Below are 22,638 nucleotides of genomic sequence, written 5' to 3' on the forward strand. Positions count from 1 at the left end.
CACATGGCTTAAGCGCTTCATTCTCAGGGGTGGAACAGATTTGAACATAGAGGTCATATTAAAAAGCTGGGCACTGTGGGAGGTTCTCCCTAAGGTTTGCCATGAGTCACTGATGGTTCTCTAAGTTGATCATAAATAAGCCACGGAGCTATTTGTACTAGGCACTCACCGATAAAGAAGCCATGTGGCCACACAGCAAACAGAGGCACAAGGCATGTTGTGCAAGCTTCACTGAATCACTTCGTTTATAGCTATCAGAAGCCAAAGTACACACAGATTTGAAAGGAAGGGATTGTGGTTAAGTGCCTAGCATGGTGGGGCCCCGCAAACTTGACCAGGGCCCAGGCAGCGCCTAGCATGACAGGGGGCATAGTTCATGACTGGGGTTCCTAGACTGGAATTTGTATTCCACCAAGGTTCCTTAGTGGAATACAAATAATTATTAGTATTTTAGAAAGCGTGACATGGTGCCCAGTGGCCTAGGGACCCTGATCATCTAAGTACAGCCCTGTCTCAGATGTTTTATAAGCCACTTGAAATAAAACCTTGTACCCATGCTGGATTGGTGGGTGTGGGGTGGGATGGGAAGGGGGTTTTACCTTTATACTGATTCTCCTGTAGTCACTAGTATGCTGCCACACCCTGGAACAGTATTAACCTCAAACCAGCTCTGCAGCTAATTCCTTTATATTGCTCCATTAGGAGGCAGGAGACCTGCTACATTCCTGACACGCCTGTTGTGTGGCACAAATAAAAGGCTGATCCTTGCACAACAGTCAATATCCCAGGCCCTGCACAAAAGGCCACATGGTCTAGTGGATGGGGCACCTGAGCTGGAAGCCTGGACACCTGGGTTCTGTTCCCAGCTCTGCTACTTGCCTTAGGCAAATACCTTCAGTCCACAGGTTCGCCCGTTGTCCATTCACGTCGTTTTTTTCTTCTGGCCAGAGATTGGCTCTCTCTGTGCAGCACCTGGCACAAAGTGGCCCCAGTCTTGGTTAATGACCTCTAGGCACCACTGGAATACGAATTAATAACAGTTCCCATGCTGTATGTATTCAAATGGGTGCCTCCAAAGATGCATTGCTACAGCCTGTGTTGCAGTGCTAGCCCCCCCCCACCCCCAATGCTGTTGAAAATGCTGCTGACAGCTCTGTACCCTGTATAAAAGATGGCCACTAGTAAACACAGCAGCTTGTGGCACAAGGCATTAGCTTCAGAAACACAAGAGTAGATGTAATTGGTGGTTATTTGTATTATAGTATTATCTAGAGGCCCTGACCAAGACCAGGCCCTCCATTGTGCCAGGCGCTGCACAAACTGAGACCAGAGTAAGCTATCCCAGAACAAGGCATTATGTCTCCTGCAATCTGCAAGGCCCAAAACAGAACTTGAACTCAATGGCTGCAGCATGGGTCAAAGGACAAAGCATGAATTGTTAGTACAGAAATGTGTTCTCATCTTGTTAGGGACTAAGGTCCTGTCTACCTTGTGGGAACTACCATGGCCTAGCTATGCTGCCATGGACTTTTCACACTCTGGAGCACTGTAGCTATGTCGACCTAAGTTTTAAGCATACACAAGGTCTTTAGCGTTTCTGGGAAACAGCCCACACCGATTTCCTGCATGGCTGCAGGGGGTTTATATCCTATCACTGGTGATTTGGTGAGAATTAGAGATGGGGGTGGAGCCATCAAGCACTTGGTAGGGTTGTGCAAATGTAGCTATATAGAGACACTGTGGGGAGAGGGGGCAATCTCCTCCCCCGCCACCTGTTGAGGTAGGTACCATTCTCCCCCTTATACAGATGGGAAAACAGAGGTAGGGAGAGATAAAATGACCTGCCCACAGCCTGTGGCAGAGCAGGGAATTGAAAGAACCCAGGTCTCCTAGGTCAACACCCTAACCCAGGGCCAGCTTTAAGCCGATTCGGCCGATTCCCCGGAATGAGGGCCCGCGCCTAAGAGGGCCCCGCAACGTCCGGGGCTACTGGCAGAGTGGGGAAAAAAAAAGCCGCGTCCTGCTTCTCCCCCCTCCCTCCAGCGCTTGCGCCGCCATACAGCTGATCAGCGCAAGCCTGGGAGGGAGGGAGGAGGAGGAATGCGGTGTGCTTGGGGAAGACAAGGGGCCAGGGTGGGGATTTGGGGAGGGATCCAATGGGGCAGGGAGGGTGCGGAGTCGGGGTGGGGCCAGGGCGGAGTTGGGGCGGGGTGGGCCGCGAGACAATTCGCGTCCTGACGTGGGGCCCCGCACCTGCTAAAGCCGGCCCTGCCCTAACCATTGCACCATCCTTCCTCTCCTCAGAACAGATACACCAAGCGAGCGTGCAGCCAGCCAGGAATAGAACCCAGGAGTCCTGGACTTCAGTCACCAGGCTCAAGTGGCCTTTGTGGATCCATTTGAGACAGATTCTTGTTCTGCTTTTGTCCGCTGGACAAAAGAGCCCTCTGCTATCAGAAATCTCTTCCTTGCAGGGGTACTTATAGACCAGGATCAAACCACCTCTTAGCTTTGTCTTGGATAAGCTAAATAGACTGTGCTTCTTTAATCTCTGAGCTATTATTGTGCAATAGCTATGCAGGTCAATTTCCCCATGTAGACGAGTCCTCACTCTGTTTTCCAGACCATGAATCATTCTTGTGGCTCTTCACAGCCTCCCCAATATTCTACAAAATGTCTCTTAGTCTAGTCAAGACAAGGTCTTGTTGATGCATATTTACGGGCCGCTAGTGGGAGAGTTTTGCATGTTGCGAAAGCCCAAACGTCTCCAAAGGAAATCAAAGCGTGCTAAGTTCCACACAGCAACCCTCACACCCACCACAGATGCCTCTTACCTCTGCCAAGGCTGCAAGTTGACCCCCCAACAGCTGACTTGAACCCGTCTCAGTGTGAGAGACCAAACGCAATCCGCCTGTGGCTCAGAGGTGCACCAAACTGGTAGGCTGCACAGTGGCTAGCCTATTACCTGCCTCCTAGGTAATCCCCTCTCAATGGAGCTGCTTGGAGGCTGTTTGCAGGAATTCCAGGGCTAATGATTGGCAAGTTTTAAGCAGGGGGCTGAAGAGGCCACTGGAGCAGTGAAGGACACCCAAAGATTGCATCAGGCTAGAGGAAGTGCCAAGTCAACCCAACTACAAGGAAACTATACGAAGGGGAGTTCCAACCAATTGTGTGAATTTAAAGCAGATTAACTACTCCGGATTAGCTCCCTGCGTGGACTGCTCTTTTTACTCTGAATTAGTTTAAACAACTCCCAGTGACTAATGAATCAGTCTGATACAGCAGCCCCTCCCTGTAGCAATGACAGCAGGAACTCTACACTGCAGCTGAGAGAATGGTTCCCAGAGCAGGCAGAGCTACCGGTGCTAGTTCTACTCAAGATAACACACTACAAGGAGCAGCATGGCCAGGGCAGCACAGGCAGCGGCCTGGGCTAGCCGCCCAAGTACCAATTGCCCAACCCCTTGGGTACCTACTTGGGTGGCTAACCTGAGCTGCCGCCCACGGCCACATGGCTACTTTTAGCACAGCTAGTACATGACTGTCTACCCACGCCCGGAAGCACACTCCCAGCCACAGCGTACATAAATACATTTGTTAGTCTCTAAGGTGCCACAAGTACTCCTGTTCTTTTTACAAACTCTCAGTGAGTCAGGACACACTGACATTAATTCACTTCGTTACAAGCAAATAGTTACCTTTATCTCCCGTTGACAGATTGTATTTTTCAATCATGGCTGATTACACCTAGCAGGTCACTCACTGTATTTTTCTAACATCTGCCTCTTTTTTTTTTTCTCCCCCTCTTCTTTTCTATTCCTCCTGCTTCTGTGAAGTCTCTCTAGAAGGATCCCTCTCCCTGCCACTCGTCTCCTCTAGACCTCTCTCTTTCTATCCATCTTCGTTCCTACAATAGAAAGACATAATGATTGTTTTGTAATTTCATTTAACAGGTGGTTGGGATGACCCATTTGTATTCCCTTCCCGTCTGCATTACTACAACTGATCAGAAAAAAACAATGAAGTTTTTCAAGGAACTTCAGACAAGAAAGTCTTCACATTGCTTCTGGCCTTAGAATCTGTGAAATTACCATTAGGTCAACCACTCTGACCTCCTGCATACCACAGGCCATTTATTTTCACCCTGATACCCCCGGGGGCGGGGGAAATCTGGCTACCTACATGAAGTTCCGAACCAATTCAAAATAAATATTTGTGTGTCAACTCCCATTTTCATTTGTATTTAAAAAGACCACCATTATTTAGAAATTTGGCCACCCTTTTCAGCGTACTCTGAGGAGGACAACAAGGAGTCCTAAAGACTAACAGATTTATTTGGGCATAAGCTTTCGTGGGTAAAAACCTCACTTCTTCAGATGAGGACTTCTGAGGACGACTGCACCCCAGCCATCAAGCCAGAATCTTTGGCCAGGTTCTTTGATTATTACCCAGATCCATAGTAAGTAATGTATGATGTAACATGTTCATGCTGAATTGTAACGTTGCTTTAATAAAAAGTTATGCAGACCAACATTTTAATTCAACATGAAAAAAATCTTGTTTCTAGTCACCATTTTGATTACAGCATCATTTCATTTTTGGGGAGGTTTAAGCAAAAAAACAAAACATTTTAAGTGAAAATTATTTTCTCTACTTGACATTTTAACCAGATAGCGTCATTTTGTCTTGGGAGGATTTTTAATGGAAAAATAAGATGACATTTTAAGTCAAAATTTGTGCTATAAATCATTTTGTTTCAGAGTTGTTGCTGCTGGGTTTTAGTTTTTGGGGTTGTTTGTTTGTTTGTTGGTGTTTTGGTTTCAACCATAATGACATTTTCCATCAAAAAACTTGTTTCTAATCAACATTTCGATTAAAGTGTCATTTCAAGGATTTGTGATTTTTAAAAACAAACACGCCTACATGGAATTTAAGTCAAAACAAAATAACAATTCTCATTTCAACTGAAGTGTAACATTTTCATTTTCTTTTAATTAACGTTTTTAAAAAACAAACAAATTTTAAGGCATAATTAATGTTTTTCTTTTTAAACCTGGACTTGTTTGGTTTCCCCTGCGGGGAATTTCATTTAATTTCTCATTCAAATTGACATTTCCTGTGGAAAACATCCAGTTTCGATTGTTCAGCAAAAAAGCTTTCCACAGGAAAAAATTCGGATTAATTTTCTTTCTGGCTGCTGGTAATGCAGCGTGATTCTTTGTCTCCCTCTAGTGGCCAAAGTATGTATAGAGGTTAGAGCCTCCAAGCTAATGAACCTGGTTCTTTGACTACGTGGCTCTTAACTGTTTCCAGACTGCAAGTCCTTTTTTCCATGCCAGGGGCCCATCCAACCAGGACTCTCTCCTTTTAGAGGGCACAACCCACAGGTTTCGAATCTATACTTTAAAATCCAACTCATGCTTGAAGATCCAGTGGTCTCAGATTCACTCAACCAGAGGCATTGTTACAATGGGTTTTCTTTCTTTCTTTCTGTGTAACCATCACCCCCAGAGACCTGGCAGCCCCCCTCCCTCGTCACTTTCAGCGGGTTTGTACAGGAGTCCCTGTTTGGCCCTGTAATAGGAAGTTGGTGAACTATTCTGATGCAGGAGCTAGAATAGACTCCAGCTCACCATACCACAGCTGAATGGTGCAGAGAAACTTCAGTGCTCAGACCAGCACAGCGGACACCAATGCATCCTTTCACACCATTTTCAAGAGCAGACTGTCCCTTTAAATTCACAGCAGTTGTAACTTGGTTTCCTCATGCTCCCATTCTCCTCTAGGGGCTAGGCTCCCTGGCCAGACTACCACCGCCACCCCCATGATGCCCCAGGGCCATGGATTCCCATGATGTACTTCCCCCCCTCTCCAAGAGGGGGAACCATGGTACATCATGGGAGATGTAGTCTGACCAGAGTGCTCAGCTTATAGAGGAGAACTGGAACATGAGACACGTGAACTACAGCTCCCATGAGGCACCATGGCAGTATTTCAATAGAGATTTTCAGTCTTAGAATTTTCACCAAAAAGGACAATTTCCCACAGGACCACCATCCCCCTTGCCAATTTTCTAGTCTCTGCACTGGCTAAAGGTACTGGCATGCATTAGGAGCACTGGATCAAGCTAAGCCTGGCTCTGCTGAGCTTAGAACGGCATGGGAAAGGACCCAGTTACCCTAGTGAGAGCACAAGTTGCACTGCTGGATGGCTGTATTAAATGGGCAGAGCTTTTCTGCCCTGTAAACTGGGTGAGGAGTCACTAATCTACCCCTGGGCTCTGAGCACTGAAGAAAATTAAAGGGGGCTAACTTTTGACCTTTGCCGAGTGGGTCAAACACAGCGGATGGCTTGAATGTGATCTCTCGCTGTTTGCTGTTGCCAAGATTCCCTGCTGGCCAGACTCTTTCACCAAGCTGTTGTCTGCAACTGAACCAGAGCAGGGGAGAGGCAGTGAGCAGGCACTACATCAGGGCCGGCTCTAAGCACCAGCAAACCAAGCACGTGCTTGGGGCGGCACATTTTCAAGGGCGGCATTCTGGCTGGTTTTTTTTCCCCCTTCGGGCAGCAAAAGCCAGCCCTGGCAGCAGCAGCGCATTGTGCGCGGGGGGGCGCCCTGAGACTGCTGCGGTTCGCGCCGCGGGGGAGCAGCGCCGCACCTTGTGGCTGGGCCGGGCAGGCTCCTAGCGGGGACACTTGGGCTGGGAGCCACCTCTCGCAGCACACGGAGCTGCCTGCAGATGCCGCAGGGCGGCCGCCCCCCAGGGCCACAGCTGGGGCTGGGCGAAGCGGCCCGAGCCGCCCAGGGACTGCAGCAGGGCGGCCAGAAGCAGCAGCAGGGCCATAGAGGGCGGGGCACTGTCGTGCGGGGCCTGCGTCCTGCTCTCCGGGGCTACCCTGCCCTGGCTCCTCATCCCCCTGCCAGGGCGGTCACCCGGCTCTGCCCTCTCAAGTCCCGGCTGGTCCTGGAGGTGGAGCCCTGGATGTAGGGACCCTGGGCTGAGGCGCGGCCTGGGAGCCCCGCTGCTTACCCCGACCCTGCCAGTGCCGGACCAGCTGGAGGTGAGGGGGGAGCGGGTGGAGTCAGCCCTGGTGGTGGAGAGCCCAGGGCTGGGGCGGCACAGGGTGTGGGTGATAGCCCAGGGGTGGGGGGGGGGGCCGCAAAAAAACTAGAGCCGGCCCTGCACTAAATTTTTTGCTAGCTAAAATCCTAGTACTAAACATTTTTCTATCTCAGATACTTATATAAGGGTCCCTCAGCTAAGCCCACTGTAATTTTACACATGCTCCCCCTCCCCCCCAATCCTCCCCCCCCCACCATGAGGCAGGGAAGTGTTGTTATCCCATTTTTACACATGGCAAAACCAAGGCACAGAAAGATTATGGGCTTGTCTACACCACAAATGCTTTACCAGTGGCATGGAGTCACCTGGCCAGTGCTCTGGAACTACTCCATACGAAGCCAGTCAGGACTCTGGGGAGCCTCCTCTCTCTGAGCACATTGTCACCAGGGCAAGAAGCTTACACAGCTTCGACCTTCTTGGGTCTGACTTCAGAGCATTCAGCATCCCCTTCCGCCCAGTGTGCACCCCGCAGCGAGTCTGCCCAAGCGGGGCTCCTGGGGAAGCTAGAGGGTCCTGCACCCCAACTCAGCAGTGATTCTCAGCCAGCATGTAGAACAGGAGGGTTTATTAGTTGACAGGAACACAGCATAGAACAGAGCTTGGCTATCACAGAAATCAGTGACTTTCAGTCAAGTCCATCTTGGGGAGTCCTGGGCCAGACAGTCTGGACTCCCCCTTTTTCAGTGCCCCAAGCAGACTGCCAGCTTCCAGCGATTGGACCTCCGACACACCCCTTGCTCCTCCTCCTCCTCTTTGTCCTGCTTCCCAGGCAAAAGGTGTCACCTGGTCACACCCCCTCTTGGGTCTCAGGTTACAAAGGGCCCTGCCATAGCAGATGTGCAGCCTCACCTGCCCCAAGGGCCTCCGCAAAAATCACACACCCAATTCCCACCACTGAAATATTGGTGCAGTACACAAGGAAACAAAGATACACACAGTATTAGTATAGGACAATAAGACTCACATGCAACATAACAAGATGAATAAAACCCCACTTCATCACAACCAGCACAGTTACTCCAGGATCGCTATGCCAGCAAAGCCCCGTCGTGGAGATGCAGCGTAAGCCGACAGGAGTTCTTCCCGCACAGTAACACCACCTCCCTGGACGTTACGTATGCCAACAGAGGCCCTCTTCCGTCGGTATAGTTGTGTCTGCTCCGGAGGGTTTGCCGGCCTAGCTATGTTGGCTAAGAGGGCAACCTTTTCACACTCCTAGCTGACATAACTATGCCATCAAAGCTTTGTAGCATAGACTAAGCCCAAGTGACTTGCCCACACACAAAAGCTAGACCTCTGTACCGGTACAGTTAAACCAGTACAATCCTCCAGCTCCAGTGTGGGGACTCAGTTTACCAATATGAAAGTGCTTATAACGGTACAGCTCACATCAGTATGGGAAGGGAAGAAAGCCACCTTTATACCACTCTCTGGAGTCCACAGTTGTGGGGGAGGTGTTAATATTAGGGATGTTAAATGGTTAACCAGCCTAAGCATTAGGCTTACCATTAACCAACCTTAACAGTTAACCCCCTGCATGCCGGCCAAAGGGACCCCAGCTGGCGCAGGGTGGCCAGGGCTGGAGCGACCTCGGTTAACCGGCTAAACGATAAAATAATATTGTTTAAACAGTAAACTTTTCAAACGATATTTACATCCCTAGTTAATATTGCTTTGCCTAGAGACTGATGCAGAGGTGAGCCTGCAGCATCACTGAGAGAGGTGTGAACTACCCCATTCATCTCTGGGACCCAGGAGCAACAGTCAGCAACTATAAAGCCAGAAAGGACCACTGTTATCATCTAGTCTGACCTCTTATATAAACACAGGCCATAGGAATTCCTGGAATTCACAGCGGGTTGAATTAGAGCAGATCTTTTAGAAAAACATCCAGTCTTGATTTTAAAGTTGCCAGGGATGGTGAATCCTCCACAGCTCTTGGTAAATTGTGCAATTGGTTAGTTACCCTCGTTGTAATGCAGAGATGAGCCTACAGAGAACTACAGCAATAGCTTGGAGAGGTAAGAACTGGCCCATTCATCTCAGTGAAAGGTCAGCTCAGCTGCTCAGTGACCACTGGCTCTGCACAGTCAAACAAGCTGCTACGTTCCACCCCAGAAACAGCTGCATGTCAGCAGCGGCTAAAGCAACGGCCGTATAGCTTGTATTCCAGTTACACATTCCCAAAGTGCCCAGGGGAATTCAAGCAAGACGAAAGGAAGTTTAGGAGATACACAGTTGTTATTGTAATAAGAAGCTTGTAAACTCCCACTGGGCACGTTGGAAGTGCTGTAGATGGAAGAAAATTAGGTGAGTGGCTAAACCGTATCTACTGTTTTCTTTTCAACCTCATTTCCTTTGTTTCTTCAAAAAGCCTGTTTACTGAGCAGTTTTACGCTGCAAAGGGACACTAAAGGGGCCATTGTGTGCTGTATATTTATTGTCTCTGACTACAGCCAATTTGCTCAGTCTGCGAATGAAAAAAAAAAAAAAGATCAGCCCCAACTGCTAGCTCTGCAAATTTAGCTCAAACGCTGAACAATCCTGCATGAAGTCCTGGCAGTCGCTACTACAGCAGAGCTACCGCACTACAGCTGGGTCACTGAAGTGCCATAGTGTAGATGCACCCTGCATTGACGGAAGTGTTTTTTCCCCTCGCTCTAGTTAATCCCTCTTTCTGAGAGGCTGTAGCCAGGTCACCAGAGGAATTCCATTGTCTGCACGGGGGGGTTAGGTCAATCTAGCTGTGGCACTCAGAGCACACAATGTTGTGGAATCTCCATCTCTTGAGATATTTAAGAGTAGGTTAGATAAATGTTTATCAGGGATGGTCTAGATGGTATTTGGTCCTGCCATGCGGGCAGGGGACTGGACTCGATGACCTCTCGAGGTCCCTTCCAGTCCTAGAGTCTATGAATCTATGAATCTAGTCCCAAGACGTGAGACCTGGCTTCTGTGCCTGATTCGGTCACTGACCTTCTGTGAGTCTGGGCAGGCCCTTTCCCCTCGCTGTGCCTCGGGTTCCCCGCCATGTCTACTTAGATTATAATCTTGTTGGGGCAGGAACTGTCTCTCACGGTGTGTCTAGGTAATGCCCAGTGGGACATGGCTCTGAACTTGGTTGGGGATTTTATGTGCTACCATAATACTAGTACTAGAAGGAGACGTGTGGTCAAATAGTTAGAGCAGAAGGACAACAGGAAGTTAGAACTTTTGGGTTCTATTCCCACCTCTGGGAGTGTAGTCAAAACAGAGACTTCAAACCCAGGCTGCTAACTTCCAATCCACATATGTGTTTAGAAAGCATGGTAAGTCCTGGATAAACACAGACTCCCTTTGTGACCATGGTCATGTCACTTCACTCCATGCCTCAGTTTCTCCTATCTGTAAAATGGGCCTATGTCCTGTGCTGTGTCATTCCATATTCTTTATGAAAATATGCTTATGATATGAATATGACATAACTGAGATATACTTTATGCAAGATGGCTCATGTAAAATATCATTGGAAAGGTTATGATTTACTGAATGCAATTATCTTATTTGTTTGAATGTATCATTTCTGTATCTGAAATTAGGAATATCAGCTATTTATCTGTAGTTCAAGACGCCCACTGCTAACACTTTAGGTCAGGAGCGCCGCCAGCTTTGGGTGGCGAAAGGTCCTGCCCCGAAATACCGCCCCCCCACAGAGGCGGCAGAAGGTCCCGCCGCGGAAATACCGCCGCGGTTGCTGCCCCCCAAATCGCAGTGCCCTAGGCGACCGCCTAGGTCGCCTAATGGGTTGCGCTGGCCCTGCTTCAGGTACAACAATGGAAAAGCCAGCAGTGCTGATGGCCCATCAACAAGGGCAATGGACTGCAAAAGAGCTTAATCTTCCTGTGAAGGTGTGGGTCAGCCTGTGAAGAATGGCTACAGGGGCCCTACAGAGGCATGTGACCATGTCACCTGATACTGGGACCCATCTTGAATTCTGTACTTTTCCATGAGAAGAGGGGTGTGTGTGAGTGAGTGTGAGTGTGAGTGAGTGAGAGACTAGGAAACAAAGGACTCCTGCTTTATGCAAATCCAGGTCAGCAGATCTCCCCTGCTACCCCACCCAAGATGGCTGCTGGAAACAGCTAAAACTGAATTGGGGGAAAGAACTGGACCCATCTGGCCTGTGAAGAAGATTATTAGAACCACATTTAGGGGAAGAACTTGCATGTAACCAGTTTCTTTAGTATATTAAGCTTAGTTTGCATGCTCTTTTTTATTTTCTTAATAATCTGCCTTGTTCTGTCTGCTACCTCCTTAACTACTTAAAATACACCTGTGATAGTTAATAAATATATTTCTGGTTTACAATATAACCCAGTTTATGTGATTTCTAACTGGGGCGGTGAGGAGTTGTGCACATCCTCCTCCACATTGAGGGAAAGGCAAATTTCATATCATTTTGGGTTTGTACTCCAAGTGGGGGGTGGACATCTGGGTGCTGTGGGAAGTCCCTTAAGCTGAGCCTTCTCAGAGTGGATCTTGGTCTCTCTGTGCAGCTGGGTGTGGCCCTGCCTGTGTGCGTGGCTGGAAAAGGCTGGGGAGCCTAGCCCAGCAAGGACAGCTAAAAGGGGACCCAGGCTGGCAGAATAGTCCAACTCAGTGGCGTCCCAGCCCACCAGGTGACACCCCCGGGGGTTCAACCCGTCACATGTCCAATGACACGGACGGGAATGTAGATCAACAGCACAACTCATTGGCCTGACACACAAATAATAACGGCACAACCTAAGTCTCTGCCTGAGATCGAGGCCACCGTTCACACCCTCCCTGATATCATCACTCTGCGCACTGCAGAGACAGGCCCTGCCCTGAAGAGCTCACAGTTTCTGTTGATAAGAACAAGCTACGTGAGTAGAAGGCACCTTTATACTGGAGTCACAGTATCTGCACAATGGAGGTTGGACCAATGCTGTTCAAGAGGTACAGGATCTGTGGGTACAGCCACGCTCAGATGGAAGTGTTCATGTGTGGGGCATGGGATCATTTAACTGGTTCAAATACTTCTCGCAGCTAAAGGAATAAGAGCACAAAAACAGGCTAAAGCCCGAATCAGTACTTTGCAACAAAGATCTCATTCTTCTAAAGCTCCCAGGTTTGTGCAGGGCTGCAGTATTAAAAAGGACTGAGCTGGAGCACAAGAATTCCCGCATCCTTTGAAAGCCAGATGAAAGTGGGAGAACGTTTGAAGTGTCAGATACGAGGCGCGGCCGGAACGCCACTGAATTTAAGCAGAATAAAGAGCTCTGCTGTAGGAATGACGTAAACGGAGCTCTGTTGCTCCCAGAAATATACGCAGTCCAATTCACGCTGCTATAGCGAGCCGCCTACCCAGCTGCCTCTGATCTGCTCTTTGTCGCAGGGCCCCAGGACAGAGCGTTCTGCTGCTTCCCTTTGGGGATTTCCCCATTTTTCAGAAAGCACCGAGCACTTGCTCTTGGAAAAACAGGCCCTTTTAAAGGAGGCTGAGGATGAGCAAAGCCTTGAGATTGAGATACTCCAAAATCGCTAGTCATGCCTGAAAATCCTGCCCTCTCTCTCCAGGAGTTTAGCAGCAGCTCCCCATCAGTTCAGGTGGAAGCCTCATTGATCCCAGATCAAGGATGTCTGTCTATTATTAGCAGGATAGCAGCACCTAACGCCCTGACCAAGATTGGGGCCCAGTTCCTCTAACCACTAAATACCACTTCTGTTCCAAGATCTGGAAGGGAAGTGGGGTCAAGTGGTTAGATCAGGGGCTACGAGTCAGGACTCCTGGGTTCTATTCCCAGTTCTGAGATGAGTCGTCCGAACAGGAGTAACTAGGAGTCCAGGACTTCCAATAATTAGATTAAAAGCCCCTTGGGGCAGAGATCATCTTTTTGTTTTGTGTTCGAACAGACCCTACCACTGTGGGGGCCTGGTCTGTGACTAGGGCGCATAGGCACCACAGTAATACAAATAATAAATAATAATAATGGGACTCCCAGGTTCTATTTAAAAGTCTGGGGGGTTAATGGGTTCTAGTGGTTAGCGCAGGGGACCTGAGGGTCCAGGACTCCTGGGTTCTATGCTTGGCTCTAGAACTAGAGTGGGGTCTAGTGGTTAGAGTTTGGGAGCTGAGAGTCAGGACTCCCAACTCTGACAGACAGTCAGAGAATTTGGACAGCAAAAGTCACTGCTCTGAGAATTGAGTGTAAAGCCCCTGCCCCATAATGCAAGGTAGTCAGAGACCTTTGACCAAGAGGAGCTAGAGAGGATGTTAGAGTGGGACAAGGCTTGCTCCTTCCTTGCGACTTTCAATCCCTCCCCCCCAACCCCCAGCTGCTCCTCTTTGTTGGGAAGCACTTAACCAATCACAGTTAATACGTCCCCAGTCAGTCTTCAAATTAATTTCTTGAATTAATTTAAAGAGTAAATGAAATGACTGTCCCCAGGCCATCCACGGGCTGGGATTCTGACCTGAGCTGCCAGGTTGAGCATGGGTGATACGTGAATGGGAGACCACGATTGCTTGTTCCTCTGGCACCGTGCTGTCCCCAACATCCCAGGCAGTGCTAGAGGGCACTGTGCAGCCAGGAGGGGAGGGGCTCAGTAGGGTGCGCTCTCCCCTGAGACGGTGCTGATTGTCTAGGCTGTCCTTTTAATCCCTCCCTCCACCCCACTCCACCCCCCGGTAATTAAGCAAGATCAGCATTATAACCTCCTGCCCGGGGGTGACCTCGCCTGGTGTGGACACACCTTAGATCAGCAAAACTGAAATAAGGTATAGCAACAAAAGTGTCGCAGTGCTGGTATAATTGCATTTGGACTAGTGGCTTTTCCTGGCATAGCTCCACTGGTCACAAATCACCTCACCACACCCTCAGCCAGTAGGAACTGGAGGGACTCATGGGGAGGTTATGCAGGGACAAGGTGCTTTGCCTCCCCCCCGCCCCCCATGTGTGGTTATGGGCTGTTCTAGCAGAAGTCTGTAGTGTAGACCTGGCCTACAACTACCAGTGCCTTGCCTCCACTCTGTTTTACAACAGGAAAGTGACCATGTGTTAGTCATCCCACAGTGAAGTTTTTTTTTTTTTTTTTTAAATGCAGTGAAGACAAAGTCTAAGGCATTTAAGGGCATGTCTACACTACAAATCTAAGGGTATGTCTATACTTACCTCCGGGTCCGGCAGTAAGCAATCGATCTTCTGGGTTTGATTTATCACGTCTTGTCTAGATGCGATAAATCGATCCCAGAAGTGCTCGCCCGTACTCCTGCTCCGCGAGAGGAGTACGCGGAGTCGACGGGGGAGCCTGCCTGCCGCATCTGGACCCGCGGTAAGTTCGAACTAAGGTACTTTGACTTCAGCTACGTTAATGGCGGAGGGATAGCTCAGTGGTTTGAGCACTGGCCTGCTAAACCCAGGGTTGTGAGTGCAATCCTTGAGGGGGCCACTTAGGGATCTGGGGCAAAAATCAGTACTTGGCCCTGCTAGTGAAGGCAGGGGGCTGGACTCGATGACCATTCAAGGTCCCTTCCAGTTCTAGGAGATGGGATATCTCCATTAATTAAAATTCACGTAGCTGAAGCTGCGTATCTTAGTTCGAAGTGGGAGGTTAGTGTGGACCAGGCCCAAGTCGATGTATATTAGGTCGACTTACAGCCACCGCAGTAATTACTGCAGTGGTGCATGTCCACACGACCCTCCTTCTGTCGTGGGTGCAGGTCCTCACCAGGAGCACTTCCACGGACCTAAGAGGGGCAGTGTGGGGAGCTGAGGGCCTGGTCTCATCTCTGCTGGCAGCTCCCTGCAGGAGCCTGGCTGCTCCAGAGGCTCCTAGCAGGCTCCCCCGATCCCTTCCCCACCACTCCCCATTTCCCACCAGGAGCAGTGGAAAGCTGCCTGCGGCTTCTTCCGTTCCCCACAGGGAAGCTGCCCAGGGCTTTTCACCCCCAGGGAGCGGAGTCCAGCTGCCCCAAATTCTCCCCCCTCCCGCTGGTAGCCAGGCAATCGTGTTAATTTCACAGCTCACCCAGCTGTGAAATTGACACAGCTGCCTGGTTCCTGGCAGGGAGCCGGCTGCTCAAGCGTCTCACCCAGGCTCTCAGCTGGGAGCACGGGGAAGCCACCCAACTCTCCAGGGGAGCTGGGCTCTAGCTGCCCACTTTCTTGTTAATTTCACAGCTCCTGCCATGAAATTGACAAGATAGCCAATATAAGGGACACAGTGTCTACACAAACGCGACATAGACACTGTCGCCTTAACTACACCGTCACAAGCCCTCGTGGAGGTGGAGTCGTCATGTCGAAGTCGTAGGGCGCTTACATCGGTGGGAGGAAGGCTGTAGTGTAGACACTGACATAATTAGGTTGACCTAATTGTATAAGATAGGTGAGACTTAGGGCTGGCCTTCGTTCCTTCGCATGGCTGAGCTGCTGGAAATCTAAAAGCTGATGAAAGCTAACTGGGCTGAAAAAGACCACAAGCGCATTTCCTTTTGATTCAACATCTGCTTCCATTGCCTGGAACAAACTAAATTTCCATGAAGGCTTAAAAGTCCAGGGGGATTTCCAGGAATCAGTGACTCTGAGGCCAATTAACCACTGGAGCAGCTTGCTAAGGGAGGTGGTGGAATTGTCTCATATTTCCTTGTGCTCCCCTGTGGGTCCGTATGTTTCTGCTGTCTCTTGTAAGCCCCTTTGGGGCAGGGACTCTCTCTCATGGTGTCTCTGAACAGCATCCAGCACAATGGGGGCCTAGTTTGGCCAGGGTCCATGCAGCGCCTGGCACGATGGAGGCTCTCCAATCTGTTGAGTGCTGTGCAGTGCCCAGCCTGACAGGGGCCCCGATCTCACAAGAAAATTGGCATGGAAGGGACCTTCTGGGTCATCAAGTCCAGGCCCTTGCTGTTGCAACCGACCATACCTCAGAGTCTGTGGAGCACCAGCATAACAGGGCCCCCAGTTCATTGGTCCAGGCCTCCAAACACTACCCTAATGCAATAATGATTGCCTTTATCTCTGATTCTTCAAGGTTGTGTATTTTTCCCCACTGACTCCAGACTCCTCCCACCTTCTCCCCAAGCCCTCTTCCCTGGATGTCACTCTATAGGCAAGCTTGCTTCAAACTGCCTAATTCAGGCCCGATTCTGAGCGGCACTGCGTGCCATCAGCTGCTAGGGAAGTGATGGGAGGGGGTCTGGCAGTGACTTACAGGGTTCAAGCCCAAACCTCTGAGCATTCAGCTGTATGTTATGATTTATCCTTTTAAATGCCACTTCATTTCCAATTGCTGCAACTGAAACGCCTTTTGTTCTGAGGGTTGGAAGGCTGTGTGTGTGTGTGTGTGTGTGTGTGTGTGTGTGTGAGAGATATTAAATGCACTTAACAGACATTACCGTGGAGATATACTGGTTTACACAGCTGCAACATTCTTATCTTATTCAAGACAATCCACTCATAGCCCAGTATATTCTTCCAGCCTTTGTATCTCTGGCAGTCCATGGGGAGAGAGACTAGCTTGGAGTGAAAACACAGGCATGAATCATACAGCTGCAGGAAATATCAGTTTAGAGATGAGTAGCCCCCAGAGTCCATTAATTGCACGTTCGTTAAACCAGCTAATTTAGGGAGGTTTCCAAATGTACTCATTACAAGGCAATGTGGGGCAATGGGTAGCCCCTGGTGCTGAGCACTACACAGATACCCCTACTCTGCAACTGAGATTGGGGAGTCCCCCTCCCCCCAACCATGCTAGGTGCCACACAGACCTATCCCTCTGACTGAGAGCAGGGGGAGCCCCTCCCCATCATGCTGGGTGCTACACAGACACATAATGAGACAGGCCTTACTTGCCCCAAAGATCTTATAGTCTAAATAAAAGAGAGGGGAAACTGAGGCCCCAAGAGGGGTTGCCCAAGGTCAGTGTCAGAGACACTGCCAATAGAACCAAAAAGTGTCCATACTCCCAGTTCAGGGCCCTAGCTACTAGATCACACAGCCACCAAAGAGGAGTTTTGAGCTCTGATTTTAGGCTGCACGTGCGTGTAAGGAAATGACACCACCACTAACCATGCTCCATAAATCTACTTTACACGGAACGGAAGTGACACCAAACACTAACTCAAGCCTGGTGGAAAACAAACTGACTCATTGCTGGTGCCATTTAGTACAGGAATGAATGGCAAGCATCCATCGGTCCCCACTGGCACCAAACCACTAACCCCGCCCTTGGCATCTGTTTACGTGCTTAGATTCACACACGGCCTCTCCATCACCGGGCTCTCTCTAGATTTGAATGTGCAGTTGTGCTGAAGAGTGTCATGATTTACTGGCGATAAACATGCATCACCCAGAGCTGTACAAATAAATGAGTTTTCAATTCATTGGTTAAACCAGAAAAAAAAAATTAAAAATTGGTTTTGGGTTGGTCAGAAATGAAATTTTTTAAAAAACTTTTTTCCATTCTCCAAAAAGAAAAAAAGTTCAAAGCAAAATGTTTTGTTGAGTTTGAAGTGTTTTTTTTTTTTTAAACACTTTTTTTTTTAAACAAAACTGAAGAAAAAATTGAAACAGTCATTTTGAATAAAAAACAAAATCAAAACTTTAATATATTTTCCAACTGAAACAATTTGGTTCGGCACAAATTCATGAAACATTTCAGTCAACAACAAACCTGCATTTTATGGTGAAAACAAGTTTCACCTGAAAAATTCTGTCCATCTCTATTAAACAGCACAACTGGAAATTCCAACGAGGACACTTCAAACGGCTTATTCCCAGGCTCCAATGAACATCGTGAAGCATAATGCAGACATGTGACAAAGGATTGTTCCCAGTCTTGTCCACAACGAACAGGACAACCCAAGATTTGTTATGAACACCTAGAGATTGTGGCACGGGAGTTAATTCACTTTAATTAATGTTTTTGCAGATGCTATCTGATAATACCACCACCTAGCTCTTATCTAGCGCTTCTCTTCAATAGATCTCAAGGCACTTTAAAAAAAAAAAAGAGGCCAGTATCATTACTGGTAGCTGAAAGCCCAGGCTGTGTCACAGGTGTAATTCAGGAAGTCATGTAGGTAAAAAGCCAAAAATGGCTGAGAACTTAAACATTGGCTGGTAACAGACCACGAATCCCAGCGATGATTGAACCTGGTGATATTCTGAACAAAGAGAGCTCTCAGCCAAGCTACTTCCATCGCTTCATGCTGACTCAAGACATTCTAGATTCACAGTGGCACACAGAGTGACAATCCTGGAATCTTATTGAAGATTCCCATTTTACAGATGAGGAAACTGAGTCACTGAGCAGGAAAGTGACTTACCAAAGGTCATCCAATAGGCTAGTGGCAGAACCAGAAAAGAACCTGATTCCCAGTCCAGTGCTCTATCCCCTATAGTAGCCTACACTGCCTCTGTACAGTCTACAAACTTGAAGCAGTATGGTCTAGTGGTTAAGGCACCAGACTAGGAGGCAGAGACCTGTGGGATCTAGCTCCAGCTCTGCCACTGATCTACTGTGGGACCTTGGGTAAGACACGTCCCTGCCTTGTGCCTCAGTTTCTCCTCCCAAGCTTTGCTTATTTAGAGTGTGATTTGGGGGGAACTGGGACTGTCTCTTGCAGTACCCAGCATGATAGGGCCCCCATCTTTGTTGGGACCTTTAGGTGCTACCCTAAAGAGAAGGAGTTTAGTCTTGTGCCCAGTACCACATAGACCCATAGCAAGAGACAGCTCCTGCCCTGCAAAGCATACACTTGTAGAACCCAGGAGTCCTGAATCCCAGACCAGTGCTGTATCCAGTAGGTCACATGCTCTCATTTGGTTTTGTAATTTGCCTGTCAAGTGAGCCTCCGAGAGGGGGGGGGCAAGTGGGGCAATTTGCCCCAGGCCCCACAGGGGCCCCCACAAGAATATAGTATTCTATAGTATTGCAATTTTTTTTTTATGGAAGGGGCCCCTGAAATTGCTTTGCCCCAGGCCCCCTGAATCCTCTGGGCGGCGCTGCTTTTTAAGCAACATAAAAACCAAACCAGATTATTCAGAGAAGTGATTACTCTTCCCAGACCGCAGAGAGGGAATGTAACAGAGGAGCAAAGCTGAGCAGCCTTAGAAGTCAAACAAACATGTCCCTGTGAAGAGAGTTTTAGTAGGAAAAGCCAAAGAGACCTACGTTCAGGGAGCCTGCACCTCACTTCTAGCGCATTGGGATCGTGGGTGAGAAACAGGGCGCGGTCTCCGATCCGAGCTGGGTTTCCAGGAGGGGAAAGGCTTTATCCTGCAGAGACAAAAGAAGAAAGTTAAGGGAAGCAAAACAATAAAACGAGCCAGGGAGAGTTGTGTTGAGAATAGCACTTGGTGCAGAGTTGCAATTGCTGAGGGAATAGAAAACCCAGGGCTTCAAACCCACGGCTGGAAAAAAACCCTCCCGAGTCACCGAGTCCAGTCCCTGCTGTCACAGGCAGCCATGTCATAGGCTCCTGGTCAGAAACTTATCAATGTTTGCTTCTCTGCTCCTCCAGAATCTCCCTCCTCTTGTGGGGAGGAGGGATAGCTCAGGGGTTTGAGCATGGGCCTGAGTTCAATCCTTGAGGGGGCCGTTTAGGGATCTGGGGCAAAAATCTGTCTCGGGATTGGTCCCGCTTTGAGGAGGGGATTGGACTCGATGACCTCCTGAGGTCCCTTCCAACCCTGACATTCTAGGATTCTCATTTCTAGCTGAAACTGATTCCTGGCCAGTTTATTCCCATTTGTTCTTGTGCTGATATGGTCCTTGAGCTTCAACAACTCTTCTCTCTCCCTGGGATTTGCACCTGGATGCATTTCTAGAGAGCAATCCGATCCCCTCTGAGCTTCAAGGGAGACAGACATCAGCTCAAGTCATCATACCAAGTGGTTGGCTCATCTAGAGAGGATGAATCAGTGGTCAAGGTGTTAGCCTGCAGCCTGGGAGACCTGCTCCATGTAGGACATTGGGCAAGTCACTTCAGCGCACACAGATCAGTATAACTATTCCAGTGAGAGCTGTTTCCCCTCTCACCGTTTGTCTGCTTAGGCCTGTACAGATTTTGTACCAGTATAACCATTTCAATTATCGGGTCTGATTTTTTAAAGTTGATTTATAGGTGGATTACGGTAGTGCCTAGGAGCTCTAGTTATGGAGCTCTCCACTAGATGCTGTACAAACACAGAAGTCTCTGCCCCCAAAGAGCTTCCAATCAGAGGCTTGGGTACACAGCAAAATTGACAGGCATTAGGGATTTCAGAATAACTTCCGCAGTAGTTATTCCACAATAGCTCCCCATGTGGACGCTCTTATTCCAGAACTAGGGTGATCCACTTTCGAAACTGACTCCAGAATAAAAGCCCTCCCCCCCCCCCCCCAGAGTTACTCCAGAATAGACTCAAATTATAAAGCTAGACGGGACCACTATGATCATCTAGTCTGACCTCCTGTATACCACAGGCCCCACAGGACTGCCCTGAATTAATTCCTTGTTGAACAAGCATGGACCTTTTAGAAAAAAACATCCAGTCTGGATTTAAAAATGGCAGGTGATGAAGAATCTGTCCCAGCCCTTGGTAAATTGTTTCAATGGTTAATAACTCTCACTGGTAAAAAAAAAAAATTATTTGCCTTATTTCAAGTCTGAATTGTCGAGCTGCAGCTTCCAGCCGCTGGATCTTGCTAGACCTCTTCTACTAGATTGAAGGGCCTGGTATCAGTTCTAGCTCTTTAAAATTGACACCCTCCCTTTTTCCAGCACATCACCCTGAATCGACAAACCCTGCACCGAAACAGGTGGACACAGACAAATGGCCAGCAATTATGCCCGTATACACCAGTATAGCTGATTCTCCTTCCTACATGGGAATAGCGTTACCAGTATAAGCACTTTTATCCCAGTATAATTGCATCCGCATTAGGGGTCCTGTGAGGCGCCCAGATTAACAGGGCCCCCAATCTCAGTTGTAGCCTCTAGGCCACCACCACAATACAACTGAGCAGCACGCTGTCACATGGGAATGACGAACAAGGACCAGGCAGCTGATATTTCAGTATTGAACAAGACACGGCATCTGTTACAAAACGCGGTATTCATGGAGGGAGGGGGGAAAGGTTGGAGTTGAAAAATTAATGAATCCTGACAGGAAGCGCAGGATTTAACTGAGCATCAGCTGGGGCCTTTTCTTGCAGCTGTCTCATTCACGGAGCTCGGGCTGAGGTGCTTTGACAGCTAGAGACCGGATTGGCGTCAACCACATCAGAAAAGCTGGCAGTCAGATGCAATAATTCAAGAGACACTCTAGTAGGCACCTTGAGTCTATGTGAAAGCAGCAAGCATCCACTGCTACTGCCCACTAGGCTAACGATCATGGGAGTAATACTGGGACTGCCAGACTGGATCAGACAAGGGATCCATCTCATACTATTGTAGCAGCTGGCACAACAGGGGCCCTGATCTCAATAATGGGGTCTGTGCAGTGTCTGGCAGGATGGGGGCCCCCCCCCCATCTCAGTCAGGGGATGGGGTCTGTGCCAGGTGCTGCAAAATGGAGTTCTGATCTCAGTGGGGTACTGTGCAGCACCAATCTATGAGCCCAGGCATAATCTGACTGAACTACATCTTCCATGATGCACCATGGCCAGGGACTCATAAGAGACATCGCCTCCTCAAAAAGAGGGGAGAAAGTGATGCATCATGGGAGATGTAGTCTGGGCAGGGAGCACAGCCCACAAAAGAGAATGGGAGCATAATACCCCCTCCCCCTCGCTGAACTACAACTTTCATGAGACATCGCAGCACCATTTTGAATCAAAACATTTTGGGTTTAACAACTGCACTGAAAAGCAGAAATTTTTTGCAGGATTGAAAGAAAACAAGCCCTATTTTCTGATGTGTCAGCAGATGTAAATTTAATGTAATCACACCTTGAAATCGTAGTCTGGACATGCCTTAGTGACAAAAGGAGCCTCTGTTTAGCATGCTGGCTCAGCAATGCGAGGCCAGAGGCAGCTGAATTTCTTTCTGGCTTGTGTATGAGAATTGTTTGCTAAATTCCAGCTGTAGGCAAATTCTGCCTGCCTGTGCTACGGATAGGGTGACCAGATCAGAGAGAGAAAATATTGGGACGACTGGGGGGGAGGGAAGGAGGGGGAGCCAAAAAAAAAAAAAAAAAAAAAAAAAAAGTTTTGCTGCACACGGAGGGCCAGGGGCCGGGAGTGCAGCACAGAGGCTGCCCCAGCCCTGCAGCAGGGCAGCGCGGAGTGGGCAGGGGCTGGGTGGGCGGCGTGGGGGATACAAACATCGGTCGGGACGCGGGACAAAGGAGCAAATATCGGGACAGTCCCTATGAAATCGGGACGCCTTGTCACCCTAGCTACAGAGGAACCTAGTTTTACTCTCTGATCAAAGCAGTAGTGTGTTTACCCTCAAACTAAGCACATTGTCTCTCCAGGACTGCAGAGCAAAACACACACACAGGGCCCTGCAGTGCTGGTTACTTAG

The 22,638-nt window shown here is 48.8% G+C and overlaps 1 protein-coding gene across 4 annotated transcripts in view; it reads right to left on the minus strand.

Annotated features, from left to right (window-relative positions):
* The window catches only part of PC (pyruvate carboxylase), a 261,745-nt gene that overhangs the window by 195,597 nt on the left and 43,510 nt on the right, over window positions 1-22,638 (minus strand). For all 4 annotated transcript variants that reach the window (XM_054033613.1, XM_054033617.1, XM_054033614.1 and 1 more), the window contains exon 2: window positions 19,302-19,406. The gene's annotated coding sequence lies outside the window, so the exon portion shown is untranslated. The remainder of the gene's footprint in view (window positions 1-19,301; window positions 19,407-22,638) is intronic.

The sequence above is a fragment of the Malaclemys terrapin genome, chromosome 7, assembly GCF_027887155.1.
Source record: "Malaclemys terrapin pileata isolate rMalTer1 chromosome 7, rMalTer1.hap1, whole genome shotgun sequence".
NCBI lineage: Eukaryota > Metazoa > Chordata > Testudines > Emydidae > Malaclemys > Malaclemys terrapin.